Source organism: Aquarana catesbeiana, linkage group LG07, assembly GCF_042186555.1.
Source record: "Aquarana catesbeiana isolate 2022-GZ linkage group LG07, ASM4218655v1, whole genome shotgun sequence".
Classification (NCBI taxonomy): Eukaryota; Metazoa; Chordata; class Amphibia; order Anura; family Ranidae; genus Aquarana; species Aquarana catesbeiana.
This window is the reverse complement of record NC_133330.1, coordinates 250,885,265-250,901,690: the sequence shown is the minus strand read 5'-3', so window position 1 is coordinate 250,901,690 and position 16,426 is coordinate 250,885,265. Positions and strand designations below refer to the sequence as shown.

The window sequence follows — 16,426 nt, the reverse complement described above, 5'->3', positions numbered from 1 at the left end:
AAGTGGTGGACTCCTTTATTTTGTATAATTGGGCCTCCTTCTCCATGCGATTGGTAAAAGAATGTGACCATTCAAATATAATAAAGCTCCTACATCTAAATGTTTACAATTTTCACCTCTAGGTGGCGATGACATGTAACGACAAATTGGCAAATAACATTTTATTTAAACTTGCCAATCAATTACTGTAAATTGTTTACCCTTTTATATCTATCACTAAAACACATTTAACAAAAAAAAAAAAATCAAATCTCTATGCACTACACATTTTAACCTATATCGGCCTCTTTATATTTATAAAAAAACAAAGACCCGTGGTTGGCATTTACAGGTGTGTGTATATAAAAGCTGATTTTATGCCGCGGGAATCTTTTTTTGTCTTTAGTGACATTACAGCCTGATATTTGTGACCTGACAAATACCGCTAATGAGCAATAATGGTCATCAGGCAAATTAAAAACTAGTCTTTGCTTTTTACAGAAACATAAAAATTTTTAAAGTGCTTTCACACACAACTAACAGGTCAGGTTTTCCTGATGTTCAGCTAAGAAACCAAGCTGGATAGCATTACCTGTGACTATGGGGGAAAACTGCAGATATGCACTGTTCCATATAACATACCTTATCTTTTTAAGCCAAACTCTGGGACACATAAAAATACACTCTTTAAACGCTGTCGGATAAGTACATGAACAATATGTGTGTAAATCCGTGTTAGGTCACAGGCCGCACAATAAGCAGCTGCTAATAAAACTGTGATATTGGTTCCAAACATAGATTAAAACAAAAAAGCAACACAAATATTCCAAATAGATGACCACTATTAAAGTGCAACCAATAGCGAGTATGTAACAAACAATCCAAACTTAGTTACATAGTTAATCAGGTTGCAAAAAGACATAAGTCCATCTAGTTCAACCATAAAAAAATATCATACAATCCCATATACATAATCCTATACCCACAGTTGATCCAGAGGAAGGCGAAAAAACCCCAGCAAAGCATGATCCAATTTACTACAGCAGGGGAAAAAATTCCTTCCTTATCCCAGAGGCAATCGGATTTTCCCTGGATCAATTTTACCTATAAATGTTAGTACCCAGTTATATTATGTACATTTAGGAAAGAATCCAGGCCTTTCTTAAAGCAATTTTACTGAGCTGGTCAGAACCACCTCTGGAGGGAGTCTATTCCACATTTTCACAGCTCTTACTGTGAAGAAACCTTTCCGTATTTGGAGATGAAATCTTTTTTTCCTCTGGGTGTAAAGAGTCCTCCCTTGTCCTCCATGTTGACTGTAAAGTGAATAACTCAACACCAAGTTCACTATATGGAGCCCTTATATATTTGTACATGGTGATCATATCCCCCCTTAATCTCCTTCTCACAAGGGAATACATTGAGTACCTCTAATCTTTCCTCATAGCTGAGCTCCTCCATGCCTCTTATCAGTTTGGTTGCCCTTCTCTGCACTTTCTCCAGTTCCCCGATATCCTTTTTGAGAACTGGTGCCCAAAACTGAACCACATATTCCAGATGAGGTCTTACGAATGATTTGTACAGGGGCAAAATGATCTCTCTCCTTTCTCTCCTCAATACAAGAAAGGATTTTGCTCACCTTGGAAAACGCAGCTTGGCATTGCATGTTGTTCTTGAGCTTATGATCTACCAAAACCCCCACATCCTTCTCCACTATTGATTCCCCTAGTTGTACACCCCCAAGTATGTATGATGCATGCATATTCTTAGCCCTCAAGTGCATAACTTTACATTTATCAACATTAAACCTCATTTGCCACTTAGTTGCCCAATTAGACAGTGCATTGAGGTCGGCTTGTAAATTGGAGACATCCTGTAAGGACGTTATTCCACTGCATAGCTTAGTGTCATCTGCAAAGAATGCAATGGTACTTTTAATCCCAGACCCAATATCATTTATAAACTTATTAAAAAGTATGGGTCCCAGAACTGAACCTTGGGGTACACTACTGGTAAACCAAATAAGTGCAAGAGTGCAACTAATAGAGTATGTATGTATATATGTGTGTGTATATGTAATGTATGTGTAATATATATATATATATATATATATATATATATATATATATATATATATATATATATATATATATATATATATATATATATATATATTTATATATTAAAATATACATTTTTAATTTATTTTAACTCATAGAAGTATGGATCCAAAAATCAAAGTTCATTACATCAAGTGCTGAAAAGTATATATGTAGTCCATTAATAAACAATTGGGTCCCTTCACAATACATCAAAAATATATATGATCCTCCAAAATGGTGCCATATGCACAAGAAAGAGTGGACTCCACCAGATAGCAACAGTTTCCAGGTGCCTCTTACCAGAGCAGTTGGACCATAGATTATAAAGGTCAGGACCAGCTTCCAATGGAGAGACAGGCGCCACTCAACAGCAAGTTGTAGTGTAATACCAAAGGGTAAAAGAATACACTAGGCCATACCCTATGCGTTTCGTCAGCAGTGACGACTTTGGGGACAGGCTGTAGACCTTATAAATATTTACAGTAAAATTGCCCCTTATGGTATGAATTTACTTTTGAATTACCTGTGAGGTTATTGCACCCATTGATGTATGTATCTCTGGCTGGGCACCCAGAGGAGTTATTTTGGTGCAGGATGTGTCACATCTGCTCTGTGCCGATACAGAAAAATCCATTCTCATCATGCAGTGGGAATTCATAGCTGTTGAGCGGGATTGAGGTGGTGGGTATGCCAATTATTGGTTTGTGTTTATGACCACATAATTGTCATATTACACCCAACAGATCCAGTAACAAACAGTGGGCAGTTCAGACTGCGTCTGAGGCTCCTAGGTTCGCCAACTAAAACACGCGGAGGTGTAATTACATCACTGCTCACGAGACGAGAACTACTTCTCAAGGGAGGTTACAAGACTGGTGACTAGGGAATAGAGGGCATAGCAGCCACCAATCTTATGAAAAGGAAGTTAAAGGGGTAGAAGGTCTTTCTGTCAGGAAACCATATTCATTTCTCACTACCTGCATACCTATGCTTTTTTTTTAAAAAAAAGGGGAAAAAAAACACCATTTTAAAGTGGTTGTAAACCTTGACATATACCCGGTGAAGGGACTAACCTCCGGTGATTAAACAGATCCTCCTACAAAACTTGTATCTGTCAATCTGCAGTCTTCTCTATCTGTTAAAGGTGCTGAATTTTATAAGCTTATCGGAGCGTTCAGAAAAAGGGGGGGCGGAGAGCTGATGTTACACTCTGCAGAGCTCAGCGAGGAGAGGTCTGAGAGCTGATTGGAGGGGAGAGACATGCCCCCACTACACACAGAAACAGAGCTGAGGCTGTCAGTCTGCTGGAGGTCCCTCCCCTGTCACCATTTTTTTTCTCTGTGTCAGGAAAAACTGTCAATTGATTCCTGCTGATAGGGGTACAAAGCAGCAGACAGAAATAACACCTTAGTGCTTTTAATTGAGAGTAAGTACACATTATAGAGCCAATATGCTTTGTTCATATTTCATTTCTAAGATTTACAGCTACTTTAACCACTTAAAGACCAGCCTCGTTTTGGATTTTAGGTGTTTACATGTTTAAAACAGGTTTTTTTGCTAGAAAATTACTTAGAACCCCCAAACATTATATATTGTTTTTTTTCTAACACCCTAGAGAATAAAATGGCGGTCATTGCAATACTTTTTTTTGCACCGTATTTGCGCAGCGGTCTTATAAGCGCACTTTTTTTGGAAAAAAATCACTTTTTTGAATAAAAAAATAAGACAACAGTAAAGTTAGCCCAATTTTTTTTATATTGTGAAAGATAATGTTATGCCAAGTAAATTGATACCCAACATGTCACGCTTCAAAATTGCGCCCGCTCGTGGAATAGCGTCAAACTTTTACCCTTAAAAATCTCCATAGGCGACGTTTAAAAAAATTCTACAGGTTGCATGTTTGGAGTTACAGAGGAGGTCTAGGGCTAGAATTATTGCTCTCGCAATACCGGTCGCGGCGATACCTCACATGTGTGGTTTGACCACCGTTTTCATATGCGGGCGCTACTCACGTATGCGTTCGCTTCTGTGCGCGAGCTCGTCGGGACAGGGCACTTTAAATTTTTTTTATTTATTTTACTTTATTTTATTTATTTTTTCACTGTTTTAAAAAAAAAAAAAAATTGGATCACTTTTATTCCTATTACAAGGAATGTAAACATCCCTTGTAATAGAAAAAAGCATGACAGGTCCTCTTAAATATGAGATCTGGGGTCAAAAAGTCCTCAGATCTCATATTTAGACTAAAATGCAAAAAAAAAAAAAAAAAAAAAAGTCGTTTAAAAAAAATGACACAAAAAAAATTGTGCCTTTAAGAGAAGTGGGCGGAGCCGTCGTAATGACGTCGCTCCGGCCGTCACATGGTATAGACGGGTGGGGGCCATCTTGGCCTCACTCGTCTCAGTACCTCAGCGGTGACAGGTCCCGATCTCCTCCGCCGCTACCGACGGCTCCGGTAAGCGGCGGAGGGTGCGGGAGAGCGGCGGGAGGGGGGGTGGCACCTCTCCCGCCGCCGATAACGGTGATCTCGCGGCGAACCCGCCACTGAGACCACCATTATCGTGTACAGAACCGCTCGCTGTAAAGATGGATATCTCGGTTGTGGCAGCAGCTGCTGCCGTTACCGAGATATCCATCTTTAAAAAAATGACGTATATATACAGTGAGCGGTCGTGAAGTGGTTAAGATGAGAAATAACGGGTTATATGGGTGCAAACGTTTTTTTTTTTTTTTTTTTTCTTTTCCTTGAGTTCGGCTTTCCGTTTTATACACAAGCTTTGTTAGGTTTGACTTATAACTGGAACACCACTAAGCTTACTTGCTGCTAGAACTGAAGAAACATTCAAAAAAGCATTTGTCCAATTATGTGAAGGTGAATTATTTCTCCTGTTAAACAGGAATGGAGTTTTTAATGTAGTGTGTGTTTCAATCATAGGCTGCTAATAAAGAACTGCACATAGAGCAAAAACACTGAGTGACGCCCTGGAGAACTTGGTCAAGACAGATCTAAAATGAGTTTCACAAGTTATGAAGAGTTTGCTGCTGGGGCCAAGGTCTTTTATCTGCTCCCAGAGGCTTGAGCTATAATAGGGTAGCATCAAGACCAGAACAATCATTCACTGGGAGAGACATTTAGATGAGTCGTCTATTTCATACTTACAAAGCCAGCTTGTTAATTTTTTTTTTTTTTTTTTTTCCCTCTGTTTGTTCCAATGTACTTCTAAAACCATTTAAACATGCTTACTGCATTAAGTCCAAATCGCATTGAAACAATTTAGGCCAAGTGGAGGGGGCCATAAAAGGCAATCAGATTTCAGCTTCCAGTAGTCGTAGTGTTCCAGCTGACATTCTAGTGCATGTTGGCAAATTGGGGCAATCAATTAATGGGTGCCATGAGTAACTTTTTTTTTTTCCTCGCCCCCCCCCCCCCCCCCCCCCCCCCTTTTATTGAATTGCCTGTATTGCACCATTTCTGCACAAGATTATAGGAACACACCAACCAATGTTGGTGTGAAAAATATCTTTTTTTTTTTTTTTTTTTGTAACTGCCCTAAAGAAAATCTTGAGGCAAAACATAAAACTTGGTAATAAAATTTTAAAGTGGGGAAAACCTGTGCTTTCTGGCTTTTATTTGCTTGTGCCTTATTGAAAAATAAGTGCTAATCCTTTTTTGTTTCTGGGTCATTGGCAGGAAGTAAATGACTGTCTTGGACCACATCCATCCCTTTTTTTTTTTTTTTTTTTTTTTTTTTTTTTTTAATATATTTTTTGCCTTTCAGACAGTTTAGAAAACTTTAAACACAATGGTTTGATCCAAAACTGAGACATCCCCATCCACTCCTTTTTTAAAGAGGAGTTCCAGTCTCCCCGTTAAAAAAATATTGTAGCTGCTGGCTTTTTTTTTCTTTTGTTTCATAAAGATTTTATTGGATAGTTCAACAGACATTAAACAACAGAAAGGGAAAAAAAACAAAAACAAGAGGGCTGCGGCTCCAATTGGAGTACAACCTCACAATATACAATAACGACAAAGCCCATGAGGTACTTCCGGCATACACTATATAATCAACTTTCCTATCATGGGAATACATAAGGCGTACATCAAGATATCGTTGCGGGATCATGTCATTATGAGTTAAATCAGGTGCCTATAGTCCCATCAAAGTTATTAAAAGGTCAGAGCCTTTGTCAAAGTTCCTGTACCTACTTCTGAATATCCGCATAACGTGGAGAGGATGGGTGGAGGGGTCCTGACTTTTAATATAAGAACACTTACCTGCCCCTGGATCCAGCGATGTCCTCACCTAAGCCAATTCTGCAATTGGCATCGGGTGCGGGCGCTGGCATCTTAATTAAGGGTAACCGGCAATGAAGCCCTGTTTCACAGCCGGCTTCCAACTGCACATGGACGAGTCACGCTGTGCTTTCTGATTGGTCCCGTAGTCTTCTGGGACCTTTGATATGTCCCAGAAGGTGGCGGGGGTCGAACCCTTTGATCAGATCGCTGCGGCGATCCTTCCTGGAGTGGGTACCTGCTCCCCCCCCCCCCCCCCCCCAAAAAAAAAAAAAAAACTACAAATGTAAAGGAGAAAGAGAAGTTTCCCTTTTGGGTGAAATTCAACTTTAAGCTGGCCATACACTGTTGGGTTTATTTTGTTCAGCCTGGTTTGATAGGAAGCATTTGTTAATCAAGAAAGGCTTTAAAGAATAGGCAACAATGAGCACTTGTTTGAGCAGCACTTTATTTACCACCGTCCTGGAGAAGTTTGTCTTCCTATACCATAGTAGCAATAGGTGTTGGTGGAGCGCTGGGCCTGAAGTGATATTTATAGAGTGGTAACCTTTTGGTCTCTTGAGTGATCGAAAAAATGTAAACAAAGATGCGCGTGCCACTCCTCCCAATTAAAGTTCAGTACACTTTTATTAAAATGTGACAAAAGGTCAGACGAAATGGCTAACAGGTTTTGCAGGTCAAACATCCCCCTTCATCAAGGCTTAGATTCTGTTTTTAACTAAAAAAGTTTACTGGACAATATGCTGCAATGTAAAACAATATTCTACGTAGGTACAGGTCAAAGGTCAGGCCGTGTTGGCTATTTCCTCTTTAACCTTTTGCCACATTTTAAGGGAGCACACATTTTGTTTAAGCTAATTAATGGACTTTTTGGCTGGCCAGCCCAAGGCTGGCTGTGTGTGTGGTTTTTTTTTTTTTTTTTTTTTCCCCCCCCCTCCTTCAGCCAGCTGGTTAAATGAAAAAAAACGGACCCAGTTCCCCTATCCATACACTCAATGTGTATGTGGGAATCCGCCACTCTGAGTCATTTGTATTCTGACAGTAGGGAGACTTCCCCACCATCGGAACACACAGATCAGTGGTGCATGCAGAGCTGATCGAGTGAAAAAATACCAACAGGGGCGTTGAACAGAAGTAGATCAACTTCTTCAACCACCGTGGCCACATATGAATTTGAAATTTGTCTAGTCCCTGTTGAACAGGCTGAATTTTGATTTATGTTGTGTAGCAAAGAATGAATGAGTGACTTGGTAGCTACACTCGTTAACCAATCTATTAGAAAAAATATACATTCCACTAGGTAGAGTCACAGGGTCATTAGGGGAGGTAAATTGGTTGTAAAGGCAGATTTGTGTTTTTGTTTTTTTTTTTACCCTTATGCATGAAGGTTAAAAAAAAAAAAAAAAAAAAAAACTGTACAGCTCCACTCACCAGTTCCCCCTTATGCTTACCTGAGACTGAACTGGATCCAGCGCTGTGCATCCAGCGAGAGCAGCGGCTCTCTCCCCTCTCAATTTTTTTTGATTGAGCGGGAGACATTTGCTCCCGCCAATCAAATCCTGTGAGGAGAGTGTGGTGATTGGGCTGAGCTGCGCTGTCTGTGTCTATAGACACAGGCAATATGGCTCGGGATGGAGCCCGCAGGTGTGCCATGATGGGAAGAGGCTTCCTATGGTGGCACACCTAGAAGAAGAGGAGGATCCGGGCTGCTCTATGCAATGGTTTAGGTGCTCTATGGGAGCGTGAAACGCGTTAGCGGTTATGCTGCAATATTCCAACAGAGCCATGTACGGATTTTAAATCATGTTATTTTTTCAAAAAAGAAGATTTTATTTTTATTATTCCAACCCGGAGTGCGGCTGTCCAGATTTTTCATTGCACCTAAACCATTGGAATAGCAACTGCCAGCACCTGGAGCTCTCACAATCATTCACCCAGCGGAGGACGGTAGATTTGAACCCAGTTACCTGGAGCGGTGGTTACCAACCTGCTCTATGCAGTGGTTTTGCACAGAGAGAAGCAAAGTATAACCTGTTAAAGAAAATAAACACACTTTTTTTTTTTTTTTTTTTTTTTCTTCAATCACCTTAAAGGTTTTAACTTTCAAAATCCTCAATGACTATCACTAAATCGCTATTTCCGGTATCACTGACGTCACTTCCGGTCCCATGGAACGCACACGCCAGGAACGGCATTTTTACACCCACAGCTCCATGTTTGAGGCTTGTTTTTTATCTTACTTTTGTAAGTACCCATCCCTTTTACAATAAAATCTTTTTTAATGCTACTTCACTATCAGTTCCCTTCTGTTTTTACTTTTGGGTACCTGTTTTTTCTGGCTGAGAAACTTCATAAAGGAATTCTGGACCTGATGACCTATCACCATATCCGCCATCCCAGGATATCTTTACCAAGCTTTAACGACCCACCAGACTGAAAAGCGGGGGGTCATTCTGATCTGGTGAGTGGGGATACGTGAGGGGGTGTTGTGCACCTTATATTTCCTTCACTTTGGATTGGAGCACCTTTAGTCACTTTATTTGGACGTTGTTTCTTCTTTATCAACATATTTTCACTCATTGTGTTTGCAAGCGCTATATTTATATTTATGTCTTTCAAGTGATTAGCACTTTGTGTGTAGCAGCTGCATTTTGTATTTTTATTTTATTTTCATATACTTGTTTGATACACCATTAGCACAAGCGTATATATTTAGTATATATTTTCACAGACAGAGGACTGTTAACTAAACAGGCATTTTTGGTAGATCCATATGCTTTGTGGGAAATCGCAATTATCCAGGGCAATCCATCCATAAACAATTGATTATTTTCCAAGTTGTCGGCTTGAGGGTGTATGGACAGGTAGGTGGAGGCCAACTGCCCATACTCCAGAGAGCTATGCTCCTTGTGAATTGGTGGATCTGCTTCCTGAAGTCAGTGCTTGACAACTTCTCTTTTGCTTCATGTATCGCCAATTAAGTTAAAACATCCAAAGAAAGCTTGAATCTGGTGACTGAGCTACTTTTTTAGTACTGACATTTTCATGTGAGGCTTTCTGTTTGAGACTGCATGGAACGTGAAGTGGGTTTGTCTGAAAATACCCATCCTTCATTAAAAACTGATAAGTGGTCACCAGAATGTTGATTAAATGCAATGCAGTGACCTTAGTGTTTCCAGTATTCATTTCAAGGCTTATGCTGGTTATACACTTGTGGAATTTTGTTTGAAAACATTTTAAGAACATTTGATTTTCTAATTGTTAGTAGGGTAAAATCAATGTTTTTGCTTTCAATAGCACGGATGGGAAAACTTTTTTCCCGAATGAACGAATTTCAAACAGTGAATGTGGTTTTTGTTTGGAAAGGTCCATTCACTCCAAAATCGATTTTGTAAAAAAAGTAAAGGGTTTTTCATCATGTCGTAAAATGTACCAATGAGAGTTGGTCAAATTGACAAATGTTTGGTCTACTAGTGTATGGCCATTTTTAAAATGTATCTAATCCTAAGAAAAATATTTAAATCCTGTATAGCTTACCAGTGCTTAGATGTGATGGTGTCATCAGTTTTCTTTCATTTTAAGTTCATTCAAAAAAATCCTGTGGATGTGCCAGAATTTCAGAGCCAGAATTGCAGTTCCTTGTGCACTAAAATCTCAAACCATGCAGTCAGCTTTTTGTGAACACCCCCCCAATGAAGTGGTGATGGAAAGATGCCTGTAGATTGAGTCAGGAGAACAGCCTAGGGTGGCAAAGCTGTTCCTCACAAATACATTGGTATGAGAGAGCGTTGTCCACTCTGGTCAGCAAGTGTACTACTGGCAGAATTGGCAGATGAAAATAAAAAGGGGGGGGGGGGGGTTGGGAACCTAAAACTGAAAACTAACACCACCCTTTCTAAGGAAGTAGTAAGCTGCAATAGTGTAATATATTACAATATTCTTCGCTTTATTGATGATGTTAAGTGGAACTAAACCCATCAATTTTCAGTTTCAAAAAACAATTACATTCCCGGCACATGCTGGGAATCGAACTGTGACCAAAACTAAATTTACAGGTGCCGCTCAAGGCTCCACCAGGTCCTCTTATGTAGCAACTGCTTGGAGTGCAGACAAGAGCAGAGCTCGTCCCAGCTCTAGACCTCTAATAGAAAAGTCCTGGAGAGTGCACATCTCTGCAAAGCCCCGTAAGAAGGTGCATGACAGCCTCAGCCTGGGCTCATGGCCTGGTTGAAGCCCGGGCTGAGGCCGTCATACTCCTTCTTACGGGGTTTTGCAGAGATGTGTGACTTCCAGCACTTTTTCCTTTACCACTGGGAATGTAACTGTCACATTACTTGTGCTCTCAACCAAACTGTCAAACCATCAAATGGTTGGTGTCATAATTGATCACGTGCAGAATCGTGGCAGTTTAAAATCAGAGGTCAAAATGACCACCTCCTTGGCTAAAAATCATAGGAGGGTTTAGTTCCACTTTAAAATGATTTGTAAAGATTCATGTGTTTATTTAAAAAAAAAAAAAAAAAAAAATGTTATACCTACCTCTTGTGCAGTTGGTTTTGCACAGAGCAGCCTGGATCCTCCTCTTCTCAGGTCTCTCTTTGGTGCTCCTGGCCCCTCCTTCCTTTTGAGTGCCCCTCAGTCAGCAGCTTGCTACAGGGGGCACCCAAGCCGAGTCAGAGCTCCCTGTATACATTCAGACATGGAGCCCTGACCTGGCACTGCCCCCTCTCCCCTCATTGGCTGACTTTGACAGCCACAAGAGCCAATGGCAGCCAATCAGGAGAATTGTCCTGGATGGATAAAGGGGATCGTGAACATCGCTGGAGAGAGAAGGGGCTTAGGTAGGTAATTAGGGGGGTGCTGGGGGGGCTGTTACACACAGGTTTTTTTTTATCTCAATGCATGGAGATTAAAAAAAAAAAAAATCTGCCTTTACAACTCCTTCTTTTTTTAAGGTTTTGGCTTTGGCTACAGTGTGTTGTGGTTTTTTTTTTTTTGTTTGTTTTTTTGAGCAGCTATGTAGCATGTTTGGCACTGATAGAATGCTCCAAAAAAGGATTTTCCAGCTTTTAACATTTCCTTAAATGTATTTAATACTGAGAACTTTTTGACTTGGCATGCATGCCAGAAGTCCTATTGTATCTATAGACCTAATAGTGTTGCTCAGTCCACTTGTCATTGGTCAAATGGATTGCCTATTGTCTCCAGAGAATAATATAGCTTAGTATTTCACTTAAGCAGTAGACCTTTAAAATAAATATTTGACAGGTGTGGGGCAATGAGGCCTTCTTAATAATGAATTTGAAATGACTTTGGGGATTAGTCTATACTCAATATGTTCTGGCAGCTGTGTGTTCCGTTGTTTTTGTGAACATTGAGTCTGTTGCAAGGAACCAGTTGCTTTGAAGATGTTTCTCCAAATGCAACATGAATTCCTCCTCCAGACACAGTTGGTGTCTATTAGGACTTTAGATTGTAGTATAACAAGATACAAAAATTTAAATTGAGCTATTGGCAAGGTTTGTCTTGCTTCTGGTTGACAAATTAAGTAATTGGTGGTTTTATCCTCTGTTCATTCATGCAACTTTGTATTTATAGAATGTGGCATACAGAGAATCGGTCTTGGCCCAAAGGAATGAACTAGTAGCAGTTGACGGATTAATCTACTAATCTCTGGAGTAAATAGAGGTGGTGCTGCTACTTGTTTGAGGGTATACTGGTATAGGACCAGACATGAGTTGCATGTGGGCTTGTCCACAGTTGTGCCATGTTTTAATGCTTATGTGTATTACACCTTTTCTGGCCTGGTTATGGCATAGCTCAGTCTGATACTCCACACCACTTGTTCTGTACCCTGTGCTGTAAATTCTATACTGCATAATTCTGAATTCTGTACGTGAGATTCCACAGTGTGTTGGTGTTTACACTTTCTTTGCCCAAGTTCAGTCCCAATGCTAACTTCTTATTCAGTAATTGTTAGTTTGATCTCAACAATACTGACCTGGGAGAAGTCTGAAGGTGTTCTGCGGCAGGAGCTCCAACTTTTAAGTCGTTTGGTCAGCATTACAGCCAGTTGACATATATGTTCAGGTCACTAATGGCAGCTTGCAAAGTTCTGGAATGACAGACTCTGTTTTAAAAATGACTGCCACATAAGAAAACAAGCTGCTGACAGGTAAGAAGAAAAGTTGCACATTGCCCTCAACCAGTTGGAGTGGCAGACAGGGTCTAATCGGGCAATCTTCACTACAAGGAAGTGTCAGAGTTTCCCTGTTCTCTCTTGCGTTAATGCTTTCATGTTGGCCGATCACTTGTAGTCTGCCATGAATGTGGTGGGGTTTCGGCACTACTAAAAAAAAAAAAGTGGCAAAACTTGTATTTCAAAATAGCCCGACATTCTTACTGTGTGGGGTCAATGAAAACTGCTGGAGAAGTTCCTTTACTTGATGGCTGTCAACAGCTTTAGTTTGGTCAGGTTGAGCACTCTGTGTGTATAAGCCTGCTGCTGAGTGGTACAAAGTTTTCTTCTAGCATTCACTTTGTGCAACTAGCTGTTGTACTTGTTAAATCCCTGTGGAAGAATCCTAGTCTTCCAGTTTGCATCAGAACTGATCTTTACGCTTCCTATGTTCTTGGTGTCATATACTACATTTATTTCAGCCCACCACAGGCTCGTTTATACTAGTGTGTATGTGTGCAAGAGTACTTTCATACAATCGTGTAACAAGAGATTGTGGTGCCACTTTGAAAGCGTATGTAAGCAGGATGCCTGATTGGATGTTCTAAAACTTCTAAAGGTTATAAAACCCTTTTTGTATTTTAGTTTTGGCTAGAGCAGTGAGGCAGGTTTTTATTACTGTGTTTCTATTAGGCATGTAAGCCCTCATTTTCCATAGTTGCCAACAGTCCCGATTTTCCCGGGACAATCCCGATTTTGGGACCCTTGTCCCGATTTAATTTTGTCCCGGGTGTTTTCCCGAATTTTTGGGGTTTGTCCCGAGAAAATCGTGAGTGTTTTTGTAAAAAACGGCAACGGCTCCACAAAAATGGCCGCCGTTGCCTCCACGAGTCAGACACAATGTTCCCCTTGTGTTCAGTGCAGGGGAGAGGGGCAGCCAATCCGCTTCTCTCTTCAGTGTACAAATAGAAAATTCTATTGTACACTGAAGCCTATTGGTTGGAGGGATTGGCAACCCCCCCCCGCTCTACACTGCACACAAGGAAGACGTGATCAGCCTCCACTGCCATCACCCTTCCTCCCCCCCCCCTGTGTCCAACGGAGCTCAGGGAATAGTGGGAGTGACGGGAGGGAAGAAGGGAGGCTTTCATCTGGCTGTTCAGGAGTTGTCTGACACTGTGAGTAGTGGCCTGTCAGTGTAGTGGGGGAGAGGAGAGATAGGGGGAGGGGGTGTACTCAGTGTATGGGAGGCTTGGAGCTTTCCCTGCAGTACACTTCTCAAAGGCTGAGGTCCAGCATGGATGGACTGGGGCTCCGCTGGCTGGGGACATTGATGGTCCTGGCTCCCCTCTTGCACACCATGTCACCACCATACCTGCACCCCTCTCCCCCGTGTCACCACCATACCTGATTCCCCCCTCCCCCCTGTGTCACCAACATACCTGCACCCCCCTCCCCCTGTGTCACCACCATACCTGCACCCCCCTCTCCCCCCCGTGTCACCACCATACCTGCACCCCCCTCTCCCCCCCTGTGTCACCACCATACCTGCACCCCCCTCTCCCCCCCTGTGTCACCACCATACCTGCACCCCCCTCTCCCCCCCTGTGTCACCACCATACCTGCACCCCCTCTCCCCCCCTGTGTCACCACCATACCTGCACCCCCCTCTCCCCCCCTGTGTCACCACCATACCTGCACCCCCCTCTCCCCCCCTGTGTCACCACCATACCTGCACCCCCCTCTCCCCCCCTGTGTCACCACCATACCTGCACCCCCCTCTCCCCCCCTGTGTCACCACCATACCTGCACCCCCCTCTCCCCCCCGTGTCACCACCATACCTGATTCCCCCTCCCCCTGTGTCACCAACATACCTGCACCCCCCCTCCCCCCTGTGTTACCACCATACCTGATTCCCCCCTCCCCCCGTGTCATCAACATACCTGCACCCCCCTCTCCCCCCTGTGTCACCACCATACCTGATTCTCCCCCTCCCCCCTGTGTCACCAACATACCTGCACCCCCCTCTCCCCCCTGTGTCACCACCATACCTGTATCCACCCCTCCCCCCTGTGTCACCAACATACCTGCACCCCCCTCTCCCCCCCCGTGTCACCACCATACCTGATTCCCCCCTCCCCCTGTGTCACCAACATACCTGCACCCCCCTCTCCCCCCTGTGTTACCACCATACCTGATTCCCCCCTCCCCCCTGTGTCACCAACATACCTGCACCCCCCTCTCCCCCCCTGTGTCACCACCATACCTGCACCCCCCTCTCCCCCCTGTGTCACCACCATACCTGATTCCCCCCTCCCCCCTGTGTCACCAACATACCTGCACCCCCCCTCCCCCCTGTGTCACCACCATACCTGATTCCCCCCTCCCCCTGTGTCATCAACATACCTGCACCCCCCTCTTCCCCCCCCCCGTGTCACCACCATACCTGATTCCCCCTCCCCCCTGTGTCACCAACATACCTGCACCCCCCCTCTCCCCCCCGTGTCACCACCATACCTGATTCCCCCTCCCCCCCTGTGTCACCACCATACCTGATTCCCCCCCTCCCCCCTGTGTCATCAACATACCTGCACCCCCTCTCCCCCCTGTGTCACCACCATACCTGATTCCCCCCTCCCCCCTGTGTCACCACCATACCTGATTCCCCCTCTCCCCCCCTGTGTCACCACCATACCTGATTCCCCCCTCTCCCCCCCTGTGTCACCACCATACCTGATTCCCCCCTCTCCCCCCTGTGTCACCACCATACCTGATTCCCCCCTCCCCCCTGTGTCACCAACATACCTGCACCCCCCTCTCCCCCCTGTGTCACCACCATACCTGATTCCCCCTCCCCCTGTCTCATCAACATACCTGCACCCCCTCTCCCCCCTGTGTCACCACCATACCTGATTCCCCCCTCCCCCCTGTGTCACCAACATACCTGCACCCCCCTCTCCCCCCCTGTGTCACCACCATACCTGATTCCCCCCTCTCCCCCCTGTGTCACCACCATACCTGATTCCCCCCTCTCCCCCCTGTGTCACCACCATACCTGATTCCCCCCCTCCCCCCTGTGTCACCAACATACCTGCACCCCCCTCTCCCCCCCGTGTCACCACCATACCTGATTCCCCCCTCCCCCCTGTGTCACCAACATACCTGCACCCCCTTCTCCCCCCTCTGCTGGGGGCACCTTATGTAAGGACAGACTCTGCTGGGGGAACCTGATGGCATCTGGTGGCAGGCGACGTGGCAGGTGACACGCTCAGGGGTCCCACTGATTCTGCGTTATGGTGAGTTGAATGATTTCATTATTTATATTACAATGTAATAATAGTAATAATGCGCTTCAATCATCCTGACACCATAACAACCATGGTGCCGGGATGATTGAAGCGCTAACACCAGGTGTTTGGAGTATCTTTATCTGCTGATTGTTAAACTCTGGAATACACATTGCTATTATGGTGTAGGGTCTGGGTCTGCTTTCCCTCCATCCCTCTACCCCCCTTTCCCTCTGCATCCCTCATTCACCTCAGACTCTAACCACACCCCATTTAGCCACGCCCATGTAAGCCACGCCCACTATTTCACGTAAACCACGCCCATTTTTTTGCGCGGCGCGCTTCGCGCGCAGCATTTTTCCTTTTTTTAATGCCACGCCTACTAACGCATGCCCCGCCCCCTAATTATAGGCTGACTCCGCCTACAGCCAAAAAAAGTGTCCCTAATTTTTTTTTCCCAATGTTGGCAACTATGATTTTCCTGGTGACCATTGTCACTGGGACTGAAACTTTTGAGTTGTCATTCGAACAGAGGAAATCTTCAAGTGGGGGAAATTGCTTTTGTGATAACTGAGATGGTACTTC

At 43.7% G+C, this 16,426-nt stretch overlaps 1 protein-coding gene across 1 annotated transcript in view; it reads left to right on the top strand.

Moving 5' to 3' along the window:
* Window positions 1-16,426, top strand: part of LMO4 (LIM domain only 4) — a 55,699-nt gene that overhangs the window by 12,223 nt on the left and 27,050 nt on the right. The gene's annotated exons all lie outside the window — the stretch shown is intronic.